Here is a 19,327-nt window from a genome sequence, read left to right on the forward strand (position 1 = left end):
GCGACAACGGAAGTGGTGGCTGAGGGAACCAGTTAGGAGGCCTGGCCAGGCTGCCATTACTACCAGTTCGGAAAGCTACGCCAGATTTTTCCTACCTGTTCGGCCGAACCGGACCAAATAGGTATGAACCTTCCTCTGGGGCCATTCAAAGAAGATGATGACAATATTGCAGACTAATAATTTAACTGGAAAGGTGAACTCGCCTTCCATTCAACTGGGATTTACTCCCGTGTATTTTTTTTCCCTTTTTTTGCAACACTGGTAATAATCATTATGGAAGATGTAGGATTAAGATACGTACAATAAAATCCAACAGCCATTCCTGCCAACATAGATATATATATATATAGAGTGGAAGTGTGACCTTCCTCCCATATTTGGGCATACCAGGGGTTGTGACTTTAAATATATACCTTTCACCCTGGCCTGGCTGATAAGGAGTCAAGCTCTGTAGCTCAATGGTTAACACATCTGCCTAAGAGGCAATAGAGCACAGGTTCGATTCCCAGCAAGGGTATGGCTAGCTGATGAGAGCTAAATAGCTTGAAATAGATCTATACTAGTCTCCCTTTATTTATTTATCAGCATAAATATAACATATATAAAGGTGTGACACTATATATATATATATATAGTGTCACAACCCCTGGTATGCCCCAATTATGGGAGGAAGCTAATTGCTTCCATTCTCTGTCCATCGGCTCGTCACAAGAGACCATCCAGACAGAAAGCCCAATATTTTACTGTTGCCATTGTCTCCCTTTATTTGTTTATCAGCACAAATACAACACTATATATATATATATATAAAGTCGATTTCAGTGGATGAAAATACTGTCATAAGAAATCTTTCCTGATTTTCATGCTTACCTGATGAAGCAGGTGTCAGAATCCATTTCTTTGCTGAAACGTATTGGGCTGGAACTATTGTTTTGGAACTGAAAAATGAGCAGCAAAAATGCCAATTTTTAGAAGAAGTAAATTATGGGTGAAAAAATGCCCTTCGCCCACAGCTCGTTCTTAGAATATATGAGTTTACTCACAGGGGACAACCTTCTGCAGCTACCTCTTGGCCAGTGAAGGTCAGGTCACTCATTGCCATAGAGATATTTTATGTGAGAATACTTGGCAGTTATGCTGCCCTATGAAAAGTTCAAAGCAGTTCCCATATATCATCCAGCAGCCAGCCCTGCAGTCAGATTACTCGGGGAAAAGAGGGTTGCTGAAACTACATCATTGGGACAGCTGATATGGTCAATGCTCAGATCCAAAGGCAAGAGAAAAACACACGGCCTATTTGGCATTTCATTTCCCCACCGCTGACATTAGTCAAGTCAGATTTTGCATTCTTACAAGGGGGGGGGGGGACGGACTGAGAAAGGCATGAATTAATTATGTGCCATCAAATCATTAGTAACTCCTTGGATGTTCTCAATACTGATCTGTCCCTAGTGGGGGGGGGGGTCCTTGAGATCTTCCTAACCCAACCACCTTGCTACATGTCATCCCCTTCTCCTTTTCCCAGCCTTCTCCAGAGAGCTTGGTCTTTGCATAATGTGTCGAAAGAAGGATAATTTAAACCTGGTCATTTGTGCCTCAAGGGATAAGTCTAGGCTGAAGGAAAAAGTAATATTACTATTACTCTATGTCTGGATTGGGAGTTGGACTGGATAAAGAGTCTGTAGTTCGGTCTCCGGCAACTTTACAACTAGGAGCTTCTTCCAAAGGAAAGGGCCAGAGGTTGTAAGCAGGTATCCTTCCCCAGCTGCAGAAACAACTGGAGACTTCTTTCTACAGAGAGGATGTGGTAAATGTCTCCTTGATGGGAGGGTAAAAGCATGAATAAATCTATTTGTTCTTTAGAAAAGTGGTCAGACGCAATTTGTTCAGAATAAAAATATACAATTCTTAGTCTCTGTTCCTAAGAGATGACAATTATGTGTCTTTCTACTCTCACCTTCTGCTTCTATCCAGTTTCCTCCCAAAGGTTGAGAAAGATTGGTAACATTGAGGTAAACTTTAGACAACTTTAAGGGAGACATAATTCTGACAGTTTATGGAGCTGGCTAAGTAATCTTTCTGTTATTATTTTACAGAGAAATCCATTTTTTTAAAAAGATGAAACATTATACAGGTGGTCCTCCACTTACGATCACAATTGAGCCCAACATATCTGTTGCTAAGTGAGACGTTGCTTAAGTAAATTTTGCTCTGTTTTACAACCCGTCTTGCCACAGTTGCTAAGCGAATCACTTCAGTTGTTAAATTAGTAACACAATTGTTAAGTGAATCTGGCTTCATATCGTCATAAATATGCCAAGTATCTGAAATTTGATCACACGACCGTGAGGATGCTGCAACAGTCATAAGTGTGAAAAATGGTCATAAGTCAGAAATCAATTCACTGCAAATATCATATCTCCATTCATAAAGGTTGAAGACAATAAACATTTATTGACACTTTGTTGTTTCCTAAAAGGGAAGGGAAGGGAAGAGAAGAGAAGGGAAGGGAAGGGAAGAGAAATCATAGGACTGGAAGGGACCTTGGAGGTCTTCTAGTCCAAACCCTTGTCCATGGCAGGAGACCTGGATATCATCCAATCTTTTCTTGAAAACCTCCAGCGATGGAGTACCCATAACTCTGGGGGACAAGCTGTTCTGTCAGGCAATTTTTCCTTAATTCTAGATTGGATCTTTCTTTAACAAGCTTCTACACATTGCTTCTTGTCCTATTTTTAAGAGCATGGAGAATAAGTTGACAACCCCCCCCCCACCCCTGTGATAACTCCTGATATCCTGGAAGACAGCTATCATGTCACCCTTAATTCCTCTCTTTATTAAGCTAAACATACCCAGTTCCCTTAAGCACTCCTCATAAAATGTATCCTGCTTATCCCCTTATCAGCTTAGTCGCTCTCCTCTGTACACTTTCTAGGGACTCAGCATCATTTTTGCATTGTGATGACCACCACTGGACACAGTATTCCAAGTGTGGTCCTTGATGTAGGCAACAGCATATTGACTTGACTGTAGTCCATATATTATAGATGCCACCTTGCATAAATAGCATGATGCCCTCGGGGTAAAATTGCACTATATATCATGGACGTATGATAACACGGGGTGTTAGCTACACTATGGATACTGACCGAAATGTACCCCAGCCAGTATTGTAACCTTATTCTAAGCAAAGAATGCTGAATATGATGTGGGTGTAGCCAAGGTTAATGAATCTACTCTTTCTATCTTAGTAAAAGGTTTATGTGAAACGTCAATTCACCAAAGGCCCAGTGGACAGGATCACCATAGCAAACGGAAGATTTTATATTTGGAAGTTAAATGACTAGCAGGGAAGGGAAGGGAGTCTATGAAGCTAAGATAAAGGATAGGGTATAAAAGCTCTAAATGGAGATAATTTGATTTTGTGGAATAAAGTTGAATTCATGCATGTAAATGAAAGGTTAAAATGTATGTCAAAAAGTAGGAGGGATGTTATCTTCAGTGTGCATGTTATCCACAGGCTGGTGAGAGTGTCATCTTATCCTCTGGGGAATGGTGAAAATGGAAGAATCAAAATGTGCTTGGGGGAAAATTGTGCGACATCCTAACTGAATGCAATCTAGGAAAAATTATTCTCTTAGGTGATCTGAACAGCGAGATGAGAATGAGACGAGACGAGACAATATAGATAAAAATATTGGGCTATTCCGACAGCCATGAACAAAGGAGAATGATAATTCTTTAGGGGGCATCTGTTCCAAATACCTAATTCAAGAACAAGTGCATTCATGCACATAGTAAGGGGGTGAATATAAATCTAAAACCATGGTTAATTCAGTGTTTATGATTGGCTTAGACTGACCACCAGAAAGTACTATCTGGCCTGTTTCATCTTTTATCGGGACTCTTCAGAGACAGGTACTCTGAAGTTATTCAGTGGGCTTAAAATCCTCAATTGGGAATTGACTTAGCAGATCTGCACACTTTCGATTCCTACACGTAGTGGTTTAGTTTAGAAACTATTCAGATCCTGAAAAATACCACACACGTTTTTCACTATATCCAAAATAGAGTCATTTCTAACTGTCTTGTCCCCTCCAAAAGGAAGGTATGGAATTTGTGCCGAGGTGGCGCAGTGGTTAAATGCAGCACTGCAGGCTACTTCAGCTGACTGCAGTTCTGCAGTTCGGCTGTTCAAATCTCACCAACTCAGGGTTGACTCAGCCTTCCATCCTTCCGAGGTGGGTGAAATGAGGACCCGGATTGTTGTTGGGGGCGATATGCTGACTCTGTAAACCGCTTAGAGAGGGCTGAAAGCCCTATGAAGCGGTATATAAGTCTAACTGCTATTGCTATTGTGCAAAACAGGGTAGATGATAGCATGACATCTTATATCTGAATCTCTCTGCTCTGAGAGCTTAATGGAAGGTGAACTATACAGATACTCCTTGTACAGTGACAACCCATTCAGCAACCATTCAGAGCAAGGTTGGGTTACTGTCGGTATTACTGCCGGTTCGGTGCGGGAAATTGTTTTTGTGCATGCGCATTTCCACCTAAAAAGGTCTGAACATGCGCAAAGCATTTAAAAAGGGAAAAAACATTACTTTTCTGCAATGAAAATTGTTCTGCACAAAATCAAGATAGTGGTGCCGTAGGGGAACCGGTTCAGGGGGCGTGGTAGGCCTGCGTCGTTGCTGGTTCCAGTGACTCAGGCCACCAAGTTACTACTGGTTCAGCCGAACTGGTCCAAACTGGTAGGAACCCACCTCTGATTCAGAGTTACACCAGTGCTGAACAGACTTACAAACTGTTCCTTCTAGTTGTGGAAGTGTATGTCTGTAGAGGTGAGGAACACTTGTCTAAACAAAGCACCTCAGTGTTCTTATTTTCCAAGAATAGCAAAATCTATATAAGACCTAGAACAGTGTTTCTCAACCTTGGCGACTTTAAGTCCTGTGGACTTCAACAATAGCTGGCTGGGGGATTCTGGGAGTTGAAGTCCACAGGACTTAAAATCGCCAAGGTTGAGAAACACTGTCCTAGAATGAATGACTAAAGAGATTTCGTTGAAGCTGACTCATTTCATTTTACACCCTGACTATTTTACTTTATGATTTAAATTAAAACATTTTTAGAAACTGGAATTAAGTATACTGTAAAGTTTTATGAGAGTTGTAGGCATAGTGATGTCCATTGGCACAAGACTGGGGACTCAGGCCATGAACGTTTAAGTGGAAAGAAGCTTTGTTATGATAAGTACTGTAGATGTTCCAGCAGGACATGAGGCAATCCAGCACTGGAACTCTGTGCATCCCTACAATGTACACATTAAATGGAAATTGCTTTCAAATAAATTATTGCATAGCATTATTTTATGTTTAAATTATCTTCCTTCCCGATGAATTTAACATCAAACTTTTAATTCCACAAAGATCTTGGTTTTTTTTTTCTTTTTTCCTTTTTTTGAGGGGGAAGGATACAAAACTCTCCTCCAACCTTTTACACACATGCCACACACACACATCAGAATTTTGGCTTGGAATTAAAACATTTGCCTTCTCTTTGTAGAAGGATAACAATGTGCATATTCAGTCAGACCTAAATACTCTAAGACATGTTAAAATTAATAGGAGAGAGATTCGCGTGCATTAAAAAGTGTATTGTAAATAAATAGGATTAAAATGTGTTTAATCCTGACTGGATGTACTTGGTAATAAAGCCATTTCATTGCCCTCCCACAGCTCTGTTGTATGTAACATCACACAACAGCATTTAACAGCTGGTGAAGGAATAGAAGCATCCATGGGCAATAGTTTAAATAAGTCTCATGCTCGCCTGTACACTTTACACCTGGGCTTCCTTGGCAATCTGTTTGATTGCGGTACAGGAAATGCATAAGTTTGCATTCAATAACATAATTGGTGGTACAGCTTATCCAGTTGTGTTGGTTGCAAGCCCAGCCACAATGTCCATGAGCAGGTAAAGTTATGAGTACTTGATGAATATTTTATGGACATAATCTGCTCCTTCCTTCTTTCCTTCCTTCCTTCCTTCCTTCCTTCCTTCCTTCCTTCCTTCCTTCCCTCCTCCTTAGCTCTTCAAACACTCCAGTCAGAAAAGAAACAGTATGGGGAATAGCTAGATAGATAGAATTGGCCAAGTGTGATTGGACACACAGGGGATTAGTCTTTGGTGCAGATGCTTTCAGTGCACATAAAAAGACAAGATACATTCATCAAGAATCATAAGGTACAGCACTTAATGACAGTCATAGGGTACAAATTATGGAAGATTATGAATTACCTACTAAAATGAAGCACTCTTTTTGTCTAACAATGAACAAAAGGGACTTGTGGGGAAAAAAATAAGACAGAATCTAAACATGTTAAAAGCAAAACAAAGAAGACTTCCAAAACACCATTTCCACTAGAGAAGCTCCTTGTTATAAGAGACCGTCATTGTGCAGGGATTAGTGGGAGATTGACTGTATCTCATTTTCTTGGGTATGTATTGCTCATTCTAGAATAGATATGTTCCATAATAACATCTTCGTGAAGTATTGTGTTTTACTAAAAAGTCATCTGTTAGTTGTATGTGTACCTCGAAATAGAACGTATTTGGAACAATCAGGTGGCTGGGATTTTGAATGATAATTCCATTATGTGGCTTGCTTATGGTTTACCCATGGTTTTAAATATCTGAATGTTAATCTTTTCAAAGGAGCAAATTGCAAACTTGTAATTGCTCTTGGATGCTACAATACCCTTTGTTTATAAAGTAGTAATACCGAAGTAGTAAGATCAAAACATTAGAATACCAATTTTGAGAAGCTATTTTTAATTTTAAATAATGACTAAGCTTTAATAAAATGGCTACTAAATAAAAAAGATCATTAAATTAAAGGTAGCATCGGCGAATATTTCTTATTTTAATCTCTTTTTGGTGCCTTCTTTCTTTTGTAAACCACCTACATTATATTTTGAATTTTATGATGTGGCAGGATTTCTATGATTCTTCTCCTATTGGAATATTAGCCAAAAAACAGAAAAACAAAAAACCCACCACCTGCTTGCAAGCAAGATCCATGGGAACCACAAAGTAGGCATAGAAATAGGATCAAAGACGCTAAAGTGCTCTGGAACTTTGAAATTCATACAGACACTTGCCACATAACAGTCTTAACAATTATTGGTAAGATGATAGATAGAGATAGATAGATAGATAGATAGATAGATAGATAGATAGGTAGGTAGGTAGGTAGGTAGGTAGGTAGGTAGGTAGGTAGGTAGGTAGGTAGGTAGGTAGGTAGGTAGGTAGGTAGGTAGGTAGGTAGGTAGGTAGGTAGGTAGGTGGGTTGAGTGGGTGGGTGGGTGGATGGATGGATGGATGGATGGATGGATAGATAGATGATAGATAGATAGATAGATAGATAGATAGATAGATAGATAGATAGATAGATAGATAGATAGATAGATAGATAGATAGACAGACAGACAGACAGACAGACAGACAGATAGATATACATAGATAGATAGATGATAGGTAGGTAGGTAGGTAGGTAGGTAGGTAGGTAGGTAGGTAGGTAGATAGATGATAGATAGATAGATGGATGGATGGATGGATGGATGGATGGATGGATGGATGGATGGATGGATGGATGGACGGACGGACGGACGGACGGACGGACAGACAGATGATAGGTAGGTAGGTAGGTAGGTAGGTAGGTAGGTCGATAAGAGGTAGGTAGGTAGGTAGGTCGGTCGATAGACAGACAGACAGACAGACAGACAGACAGAGGATGTTGCAGAGTAAATGGGAAAACAACTGGAGAAAATCACAAAATATAAATACATGCAAATAGAAGTAGAACAACTATGGCAGAAGAGATACCCATCAAATAACATGTGCCTATCCCAGCTCCTCGGGAAGGACTCCATGGGTGGATAAAATTGCTAAATTGCTAAAATTGCTATCCTGTTTAGGATAACCCGCTCCCTGTTGAACAAAAGGGAGGCGGGGGAACCCTTGCAGGGCAGAGCTGAAGAATATGCCCAATTCTTAGCGGACAAAATTGCTCGGTTTCGGACGGACTTGGACTCCACACCTGCAGTTCCAGCCGAGACTCAGAGGGACCAAGTTCAACAGCTCTGGGTTGAGTTTCAGGAGGTTACCCCCGGGGATGTGGACAAGGCCATGAGAGCTGTGAGTTCCTCCACCTGTGCTTTGGATCCGTGTCCCTCATGGCTGGTTTCTAACTGCAGTGAGGTGACACGAGGCTGGATCCAGGCGGTAGTAACCGCCTCCCTTCGGGAGGGGAACTTCCCCGCCGCACTGAAGGCGGCGGTGGTGAGACCCCTCCTGAAGAAGTCATCCCTTGATCCAGCTGTCCTTAATAACTACCGCCCGGTCTCCAACCTCCCCTTTCTGGGGAAGGTTGTTGAGAAGGTGGTGGCCTTCCAGCTCCAACGGTCCTTGGAGGAAGCAGACTATCTAGACCCCTTCCAGTCAGGCTTCAGACCCGGTTACAGCACTGAAACCGCCTTGGTCGCATTGATGGATGATCTCTGGAGAGCCAGAGATGAAGGACATCCCTCCATCCTGGTCCTCCTTGACCTCTCAGCGGCTTTCGATACCATCGACCATGGTATCCTTCTGCGAAGACTGCGGGAGGTGGGAGTGGGAGGCACCGTGTTACGGTGGTTCTCCTCCTACCTCTCGGACAGGTCGCAGTCGGTGTTAGTAGGAGGGCAGAGATCGTCCCCAAGGCCCCTAAAATATGGGGTGCCGCAGGGTTCGGTCTTATCCCCCCTACTATTTAACATTTACATGAAACCGCTGGGAGAGATCATCCGTAGGCACGGGATTAGATACCATCAATATGCGGACGATACTCAATTGTATCTGTCCGCCCCGTGCCAAATCAATGAAGCGGTTGACGTAATGGACCGGGGACTCGAAGCCGTCATGGACTGGATGAGGATTAACAAGCTTGTGCTCAACCCAGAAAAGACCGAGTGGCTGTTGTGTTTTCCTCCCAAAAATTCGGCCATTAATCCAACACTCAGGCTGGGGGGTCAAATTCTACACCCCTCAGAGAGGGTTCGCAACTTGGGAGTCCTCCTGGATCCACAGCTGTCATTCGACCATCATATAGCAGCTGTGACCAGGGGGGCATTCGCCCAGGTACGCCTGGTGCGCCAGTTGCGACCCTACCTGAACCGGGAGGCTCTCACAACAGTCACTCGGGCCCTCGTGATCTCTAGGCTGGAATACTGCAATGTGCTCTACATGGGGCTGCCCTTGAGGAACATCCGGCGACTTCAGCTAGTACAGAACGCAGCCGCGCGAGTGATCGCGGGTGCACCCCGATTCACCCGCATTACACCTATCCTCCGCGAGCTGCGCTGGCTACCTGTCGATCTCCGGATGCGCTTCAAGGTGCTATTGACCACCCATAAAGCCCTACATGGCAGTGGATCTGGATACTTGAGAGACCGCCTTCTGCCAATTACCTCCCTACGGCCTATAAGATCTCATAGGTTGGGCCTCCTCCGCATTCCATCGGCCAGCCAATGTCGGCTGGCAACCACAAGGAGGAGGGCCTTCTCAGTAGCGGCCCCGACCCTTTGGAACGAACTCCCCGTAGAGATCCGTACCCTCACCACCGTCCAGGCCTTCCGCACAGCCTTGAAGAACTGGCTCGCCCGTCAGGCCTGGGGATAAGGACCATTACCCCGCCCGAATGTTGTATGCATGTTGCGTATTATTTTATTATGTGTTGTCGTCTTAGTACTGTATTGTATTGTATTCCCCTCTCCCTGGTTTCTGTGAGCCGCCCTGAGTCCCCTCAGGGAAAAGGGCGGCCTACAAATAAAATCAATTCCAATTCCAATTCCAATTCTAAATCCCATCTAAACATCTGGCTGACTCTATGACCAACTATAACAACAACAAGAAGTCACCCAACTTGCAAGGACTTTAATGATCTTTTTCTAACATTTCCTCCCTCTTAGCAATGAAATTGACTAGAAGTTGTACATGGCTATAATGGATGATAGTCAACAAAGCTATTATAGATAATAGCAGGACTGTGACCTTTTCTGATAATTATTACTGTGATGCATTTCGAGTAGTAGTTTGTGATGTAAAATGTCAGTTCAGAAGCAGCAAAGGAAAGGATGTACTAGGAAGAGATTTTAAAAAGCACATTTAAGCAGAAGCAAAAATCAAATATGATTGCCACAATACAATAATGGGGCCAACCCTGTTTGTATTATTAGTGTGTGTTGCCTTTTATAATTTGACTTAAACTTAGTTTAATTTTATAAAGGCATCATACAAACACCATTTTATCCTTTGCCGCTCAGTAACCCAGGAAACCAGCATTTTGATGATATTAGTCTTCTTTTTTTTAAAGGCAGGATTTGTAATTGTTTTCAGCTAGCATTCTTTGTTCATAAAGAACAGCTCCAAACCATGAGTCTGAAGGCAGAATATGAATATATTCCTGCATATGTAAGCACAGAATAGAAAATCAACTCGCTGTGCACAGGTACCTCAAGGCAACTGGATTTTATTCAGCATTTCAGGATAAAAGGCCATGTCTTTCAAAAGCATCTCATAAATTGCATTGTAAAGTTCCACGCTTAATTCTTCACACATACTTCACTGACAATGTGCCCTGAAAAGAGATTCTTAAGTACTGGCGTATGAAATTATGGCGGAGGGGGGGGGGATTAGGCCTACCTATACGTTTTAATAAGAAAATCCCTCAGCAGCCTTTTATCCATGACATGTTCTATCTCATGTCTTAATCTGACATTGCTTTGAATTAACTCCAATTTTTTTCCAGAGGCTACAGAGCTAACCAAAATATAAATGAAATAGCCAAACAAGATTCTTCATACATTTGGCACATTTATGAGACTATATGAAATGACATGTTTTACTTATGTGTGTATAACTCTGTGTGTGTGTGTGTGTGTGTGTGTGTGTTTGGGTCTAACCATCCGTGTACAGAAGAAAACTGCATTGCCTATTTCTCCCAGATATCGTGAGTTGAATAAGAAGTGGATCATCTTTGCAAACAAAAGGAAATTCCTCATTATTCCACCCACTGGAGTGTTCTAAACCTTCTCTTAAATCAGGCCTGGATCTATTCCGTGTGACCTAGGATTCTCATCAAAGGTGGGAGGGATATTGTCTATTCCTCCCACTTACTCCTTCCCCAAAGTATTTCTACTTATTATTATTTTATCTCCTTGCTCAGAATCCCGCTATTTTTCCTTCTTTTAAAACATCTGGGTAGCTGAGACCATCCCATCTCTTTTTTCCTTTATTCCGCTCTTAACCATTCCAGTTTTTCTTTTTCTAAGTCCACTCTCAATACAAGAATTTTAATAAAGATGTAAGTATGAATAAATTGTCAGCATTTCAGTGATACAGCCTTGGATGCAGTCATATGAAATTCAGCAACAATGAACATAAGCCCAGAGCAGAGGTGGGATTCTGCAGGTTCTGACCAGTTCTGGAGAACCAGTAGCGGAAATTTTGAGTAGTTCGGAGAACCGGTAAATACCACCTCTGACTGGCCCCACCCCCATCTATTCTCTGCCTCCCGAGTCCCAGCTGATCGGGAGGGAATGGGGATTTTGCAGAAACCTTGCCCTGGAGTGGGGAGGGAAGGGAGATTTTACAATATCCTTCCCCTGCCACCAAGCCACACCCACAGAACCAATAGTAAAAAAAATTGAATCCCCCTACTCTCTCTTCCAGAGACAGAGTACCAATTAGGTTTACTGTATGCATAAAGGACCAATATTATACAATTGAATAAAGAACATTTTTAAAAGAAAGGTCCGTTTCTGGATCATGTACAATCGTAGGGAATAGGTAAAGATAGGCAGCCTTTATATTACAACAAGGTTTCTTGCAAATCAGGGCTCTACGTTAAATGCAGATAAAATGATTGGTGCAGAAACCAAGTGATGGTGACTTTCCACTTCCGGCATGAAGGCCAGCTGAGTGGCCAGTCACTCTCTCTCTCTCTCAGCCCGGCCCACCTCACAAGGTCGTCGTTGGGGAGAAAATAGGAGGAGGAAGATTAGGAGTTACTTTTAAAGTAGGAAATAAAAATCTAATAGAGGTAGTCCTCGACTTACGACCACAATTGAGCCCAAAATGTAGGCTGTTAAGTGAAAAAAATTGTTAAGTGATTTTTTTTCCCATTTTACAACTTTTCTTGCCACATTCGCTGAGTGAATCATTGCAGTTGTTAAATTAGTAACATGGTTGTTAAGTGAACCTGGGTTCTCCATTCATTTGGCTGGTCGCGAAATGACTCTTGAACATTGTGACCGTTATAAATATGAGTCAGTTGTCAAGCATCCGAATGTAGATGACGCAATCATGGGGATTCTGGAATGGCCATATGTGTGAAAAACTGTCATAAATCATTCATTCAGTCATTCAAAGTCATTGTAAGTTTGAATGGCCACTAAATGAAGTGTTGTAAACCGAGGACTACCTGTAAAGGAATGAATAAATGACAGTCTTGTGCCACAGCAGTTGTAAAGTAAGAAAACATCCATTTGTTTTCCTTTCCTCTCCAGAATGTTTCTATCTCCATTCCTTCCTTCCTTCCTTCCTTCCTTCCTTCCTTCCTTCATTCATTCATTCATTCATTCATTCATTCATTCATAACATTTATTGGCTGCCCAGAAGAGCCGAGGTGGCGCAGTGGTTAGAGTGCAGCACTGCAGGCCACTTCAGCTGACTGTTATCTGCAGTTCAGCGGTTCTAATCTCACCGGCTCAGGGTTGACTCAGCCTTCCATCCTTCCGAGGTGGGTGAAATGAGGACCCGTATTGTTGTTGGGGGCAATATGCTGACTCTGTAAGCCCCTTAGAGAGGGCTGAAAGCCCCATGAAGCGGTATATAAGTCTAACTGCTATTGCTATTGCTATCTTATGATGGGGCACCTTTGCGCGGCTTACAGTTACGTCTAAGTTCAAACATAAAATGTTAAAATCAAACCTTACAGCCAAAAACACGTGGGGAGGGTGGGGGCAGACGGGGAAAAGGAGGCGGGACCTGTTATTACTCGATCAACCACCACCGTTGTGCTGTCCCCCCACTGGGAACCCACGTCTTTAGGCTCTTATGCAAATATGGGGGGGGGAATTGGGGCCAACCTCACAGGGGGGGGGTCAGATAAGATGTTCCAGAGTGCAGGAGCAGGAGAAGGGGAAGGTTTCGCTTGCCTGCATACCGCTTTTAAAAATTGCAGGTTCTTATGCAAATATGCATGTTGACCCACCATTTCCGCAGCCCAGTTCTGAATGGGCTGTGGCCTGGCTCAAGGCCACGGCCCAGGGATTGGGGCTCCCCTAATCTATACTACTATGACACAACCCTGGTTCTGTTCTACCACAAAGGCAATAACAGCAATTTCTCAAGCCTCTGGCAGATTGCAAGCCTCTAAGAGGTCCCAAGATTTAAAGCCCGAATTATCATATTTTTCGGAGTATAAGACGCACCCTTTTGCCCTCAGAAAGAGGATGAAAATCTGGGTGCATCTTATACACTGAATACAGCATTTTTGGCCTCCCTCAACCCCGCCCCCTTCACAAAAATGAAGATCCAGAGGGTTTGGGAGGCCTGCAAAGTGCTCCTGGGGGCCGGGGAGGGCAAAAACAATAAAAAATGGCCCGTTTTTTTTTTGCTTGTTTTTGCCCCCCTGCCCCACAGCCCCAGAAGCACTCTACAAGCCTCCTAAAGTCTATGTATGCCCTGTTTTTTTTGCAAAAAATGGGCCCATTTTCACAAAAAATGGGCTGTTCTTTGCTCGTTTTTGCCCCACCAACCCCCAGGAGTACTTTGCAGGCCTCTCAAACTCTCTGCAGACCTGTTTTTCACCCCCCCCCCAAAAAAAACCAGCCATGCAGAGGGTTTGGGAAGCCTGCAGAGTGCAAAAAACTTTTTTTTTTAAATTTACCTCTTCAAAATCTTGGTGCGTCTTATACTCCGGTGAGTCTTATAATCCAAATGTGGTATACGCATTGGGTCTGAGGCTGGTTGCAAGAGAAATTCCGCAGTATCTAATGCTGGCTCAGAATTAGCACTGCCAATCCTCCAGCTGAGCTGCCCTCGACTTGATGTAGGAGAAAAAAAAAACAGAAATGCTAATCAAAAGCATTCTTCAAAATTCATTTTGCACCAAGTTGCTTATCTGTATTCTTTATCGCAGACCTCCTGTGCTTGTAGTTACTAATCCATCACTGAGCTTTCCAAATTAGCAGGTAGCAATTGAGTGTGCCTTCTCACCAAGAGTAAAAACGAATCCTTAACCTTTTAACAGGTCAGCAAAGTTTCTCCATTCGAAGCGGAGGTGTTTCCACATTAGTATTCAGCTCGCTGGCTGGAACCTGTGACTAGGTGGAAATAGATGCAGTGATGTTTCTTGGTGTGTTATAGACCTTCTATCCCCCCCCACCCCCACTCTTTTAAAAGAAACCGAAGGGAAGAAGAAGAAAAAACCCAATGAAAAGAATCTAGACTGGAATGATGAATCTCCCCAATATTTTAAGCATTTAAGTTCTTTCGTGTCTGGGTGTTGATTCATCGGCTGACTCCGATTCTCTAAAAGACCTCAAAGTTCAAATAGCTCTTATACATTTCTAACACCAAAGAATTCTCCCTTTAGGAGGAAGGAAGGAACAAGAGCACCACCCGATGGCTCTTTGGAGTTAAAATACATATATATTAACAGCTGGTATAAATCTTGGGGGATTTTTAAAATGAAGTTTTTAAATTGAGATCACTTTAATAATTTCTTTTTCTTACTAGCCATTTATCTCATTGGTGGAATAAAATATGGTTGCTGGAATCCACCCCTGATTGTCACCCAATTCCAGGGGAAGGATACTGCAAAATCTCCCTTCCCTCCCCACTCCAGGGGAAGGTTACTGAAAAATGCCTCTTCCCTCCCCATCAGCTGGGACTCGGGAGGCAGAGAATAGATGGGGGGGGGCAGCCAGAGGTGGCATTTACCGGTTCTCCGAACTACTCAAAATTTCCACTACCAGTTCTCCAGAACTGGTCAGAACCTGCTGAATAGCCACCTCTGCTTGTGTTTTATGCCAATGCTCATTGGCTCTGGATCCAATCCAGAAGTACCAATCGCCTGGGCATCTGATCACTGCCCTAACAATTGACCTAGCAATGAGACAGTAATCAAAGAATATTTAATATTGAAGAATGCAATAAGGCAAAAAGGAAGGAAGGAAGGAAGGAAGGAAGAAAGGAAGGAAGGAAGGAAGGAAGGAAGGAAGGAAGGAAGGAAGGAAGGAAGGAAGGAAGGAAGGAAGAAAGAAAGAAAGAAAGAAAGAAAGAAAGAAAGAAAGAAAGAAAGAAAGAAAGAAAGAAAGAAAGAAAGAAAGGCTTTAGGTCTCTTCTGTCAGTCAGAGAATTCTGAAGAGATTACAGCAAGTGGATTTTCTTTCTTTTTTTTCATTTTTCACTAACTTGACTAGGCTCCTAACCACCATTATTCACAGCCCTTTTTGAAGGCCTCGTCACCCTGGAGTTTCCCAAGGACAAACTAATCTTATGCGCCTGGAATGCTCTGTCCAGTTCTACCAAAAGAGAGAGAGAGAGCAGAAGAAATATTAAAAGTTAAGAAACATTTGTTTTGGTCAGATGACAATAAAATCATTTCAAGGTTAAGAAATGTTTGTTTCCCAAGATTTTGGAATGGATAATAAGAAACATCATCCTAGTCTACACAGATGTCCCATCGAGGACAGAGCAAAAAAAAAGTGTAATCCAGGAATAGCCCTTTAGTATCTTAAATAAATGTTTGCTTAATTCTGTATTACCATATTTTTAGAGTATAAGACGCACCGGAGTATAAGACCCACCAGGATTTTGAAAAGGCAAATAAAAAAAAGTTTTTGCACTCTGCAGACCTCCCAAAAATGGCTGTGTTTCTGTGATTTTCATGGAAGCAGGCCCATTTTTGTCAAAAAAAATTGGCATGCATAGCCTTTAGGGGGTTTTAGGAGGCTTTTCACTCATTTCTGCCCTCCCCAGCCCCCAGGAGCACTCTGGAAGCCCCCTAAAGGCTATGCACAACGATTTTGATTAAGAGGGCGGAGTTTTGGGAGGCTAACAATGCTGCATTCAGTGTATAAAACACACCCAGATTTTCAGCCTCTTTTTTGGTTGGAAAAGTTGCGTCTTATACTCCGAAAAATACAGTGCATACTAAATTGCATGAAAATATAAAGTTCTCTGTCCATTGCTTTAAAAGGAAACAAATATATACCACCATCTAATTTCTTCTCATAAGTCTTCCAGTAAAACTACAGGTAGTCCTTGACTTAAAACAGTTCATTATGTGAACTATTCAAAGCTACAACACCACTGAACAAAGTAATTTATAACCATTTTTCACACTTATGGCCATTGCAGCATCCCCATGGTCACATGATCAAAATATAGACACTTGGCAACTGGTTCTTCTTTAGGATGTTTGCAGTGTCCTGACTGATGAAACCAATCAAACAGGCAGACGTGAAACTTTCCGGTCTCTTTCTATTAAAAGACTATTGGATACATCATATTGGCACAAATCGAAGCAACACACAACTCTAATTAATCCCCATGGGTCTTGTATAGTTAAAGAATCAAATTCCCCTCCCCTCATTAGTTCGAATCATATTGTCCAATTAGCAGTCCAAACTGTATTTGTATTTGTATTTAATGAATTTATAGGCCACCCAATCCCGGAGGAATATTGTTTTAGCATCAGTCCGGACCTTCGTAACACAGATGGCTGACAGATCTGGCTTCTTGTTGTTGTCTACTATCTGGAACCGGCCTTCTACAGGTAGCTCCCCCCTCCCCCCCGGTCTCTTTGGCGATGGAGAAGCAGCAACATTTGCTCATCAGCACCATTTTGCTTTGAGGTTGACAGATTCCCTTAACAGCTGCGGCAAGAAAGGTCGTCAAATGGGGCAAAACCTATTAAACAAGGGTCTTGCTTAGCAACAAAAATTTGTGGACTTTCTGACAGTGAAAACAATCAACCGATGGAACAGCTTGACGTCGGAAGTTGTGGGAGCTTCATCACTTGAGACTTTCAAGAAGAGATTTGGCGGCCATTTGTCAGAAATGGTGCAGGGTCTCCTGCTTGAGCGGGAGGTTGGAATAGATGATCTATAAGGTCCCCTTCGACTCCGTTAATCTGTTGATCTTCTGGGGGAGAGACAAATTGCAAAGATGCCACGGCAATGCATCTTTGTTTGTGCAGCATGATTCCACACACGCGCATGAAGGAACTAGTGCTCATTAGGACTAAGTTGCAGGCACCTGCAAAACAAGCACGCCATCATAATGCAAACTCCACCCCTTTTAAATATTGTGTCGGCACATATATCTACAAAAGGAGCAGAGCTTGCACCACATTAGTGCACCACATTGGTGCAATTGCCATGCTGTCATTTCGATGAACTAGCACATTCAGTGTCGGGACTCATGGGAAATAGAAATGGCATCGTGTGGTTTCAGCCCATAGCTTAGTAAGTATTTCCAAGCACCTACTAAAAAGGACAAACTGTCTTCTTCTGTTGGGAGAGAACAATCTGTTGTGAATGAAGTTCTACCGAGAGCATTTTGCATCCGTTTGCTTTCTAATCAATAATTGTTTGAGGATTGATCTCAGGTACACAATTCGCCGGAGACAATTATCCTCTTTGCCCTACTCTTACAGACTCAGTTCCCACACTCTCAATGTTGTCTAAACATGGCTTCCCATTTATAACCATGTTAACCCCAAAATGAGTAAATGGGCTATAAGACAACATAACGCAAGCTAACACCTTAGTGTACTTCCATCATATTTGGAATGAACGGAGTACTGTAACATTATATCTTTTGCCATTGGCTCCTTCCTATGCTCTCCCCAACCACCTCTCCACCATGGATGCATATGTGCCTGATTTCATGCTTTCACATCGATGCATTCTAGCGATGGGTTAGGGACTAGAGTGAGAGAGAGAGATGGATGTAGAAGGAATTCTGTTTTTTTTAATGATTTGCTGAAAAGAATCCCTGGGGTGGAATAATTTATGGGTCTATGTGACAGGCTCTGTGGTAGATAAACACCAACCTCCAGAGAGGAACCAACTACTGATATCAGATTGTAGTGGCTCATTGGTGTTCTGCATTGAGATAAGGCAAGAGCTACTGGGATACATAATATAAATAAATAAAATAAACATTCAACATTCAACATATAGAAGTTGGTCACAAATGTAGAGCCTGTTATATATTGGCAAAGGGTTTAGCAAAGAAGGAATTTCTTTATAACTGATAAGAAAGCAAGATAAACACACAGGAAAAGCAGCTGTGAAAACATTGCAGACATATTCCTAGAATGGCAACACACCGTAGTATCTTTGATATACAACGGGTGCCAAGCCTCTCATTGATATTCTGACAAATAGTCCATGAACTCCGCTGCAGAGAGAGATAAGGAAGCATAGCAGTACATATATTGCATCTTCTCAAGGCATGAACTGCGTAATCAATTGGTCACTAACAAAACTGGCACGGCAAGAAACTGCATTTGCAAAAGTGTTTCATGAGAGATGCAGAAGTCTCATACGGATGCAATATTTGTACAAGGAAACCCCTGATTGCATAATTACTTCACCTGAGTTCAAGTTCCAACTCTCCACAACGATCCAAAATGCATTCACACATGTAAGTGCACACCTCTTCCAAATGTCCTCTTTAGTCATTCGCATTTTGGTCGTTTAGTCCAGTGTTTCTCAACCTTGGTGACTTTAAGTCCTGTGGACTTCAACTCCCAGAATCCCCCAGCCAGCATAGCTGGCTGGGGAATTCTGGGAGTTGAAGTCCACAGGACTTAAAGTCACCAAGGTTGAGAAACACTGATTTAGTCACTTCCAACTCTTCCTCTAGAGAAGAAGCCTCAGGGACACCAGATCCTCAGGGCCACCTGTGAGTTATGGCTGCCTCGGGTTCAAGTAAGCACATGCTTGACTTTTTTGATGTGCCTCTCTTTGCTTAAAACCTTTCTTTTGTTTTCCATAATCGTTTTAAACAAATAGCTCGATAGTCTCTCTGCAGTATTATTTAGATATAATTCTTTGTCCTCTTGTGCTCTTCTCCAGAGCTCATATTTATATAGGCCAGTGTTTCTCAACCTTGGCAATCTGAAGATGTCCGGACTTCAACTCCTAGAATTCCCCAGCCAGCGAATGCTGGCTGGGGAATTCTGGGAGTTGAAGTCCGG

General features: G+C 42.4%; 1 long non-coding RNA gene across 1 annotated transcript in view; it reads right to left on the reverse strand.

The window, feature by feature from the left end:
• Positions 1-870: 870 nt before the first annotated feature.
• Positions 871-19,327, reverse strand: part of LOC148043691 (uncharacterized) — a 34,944-nt gene continuing 16,487 nt past the window's right edge. The window contains exon 3 of the long non-coding RNA XR_015698087.1: positions 871-938. This is a non-coding gene — a long non-coding RNA (uncharacterized LOC148043691). The remainder of the gene's footprint in view (positions 939-19,327) is intronic.

This window comes from Thamnophis sirtalis, unplaced genomic scaffold, assembly GCF_051295495.1.
Source record: "Thamnophis sirtalis isolate CommonGarterSnake01/CBP01778 unplaced genomic scaffold, rThaSir2_p1.2 scaffold_11, whole genome shotgun sequence".
Taxonomy (NCBI): Eukaryota; Metazoa; Chordata; class Lepidosauria; order Squamata; family Natricidae; genus Thamnophis; species Thamnophis sirtalis.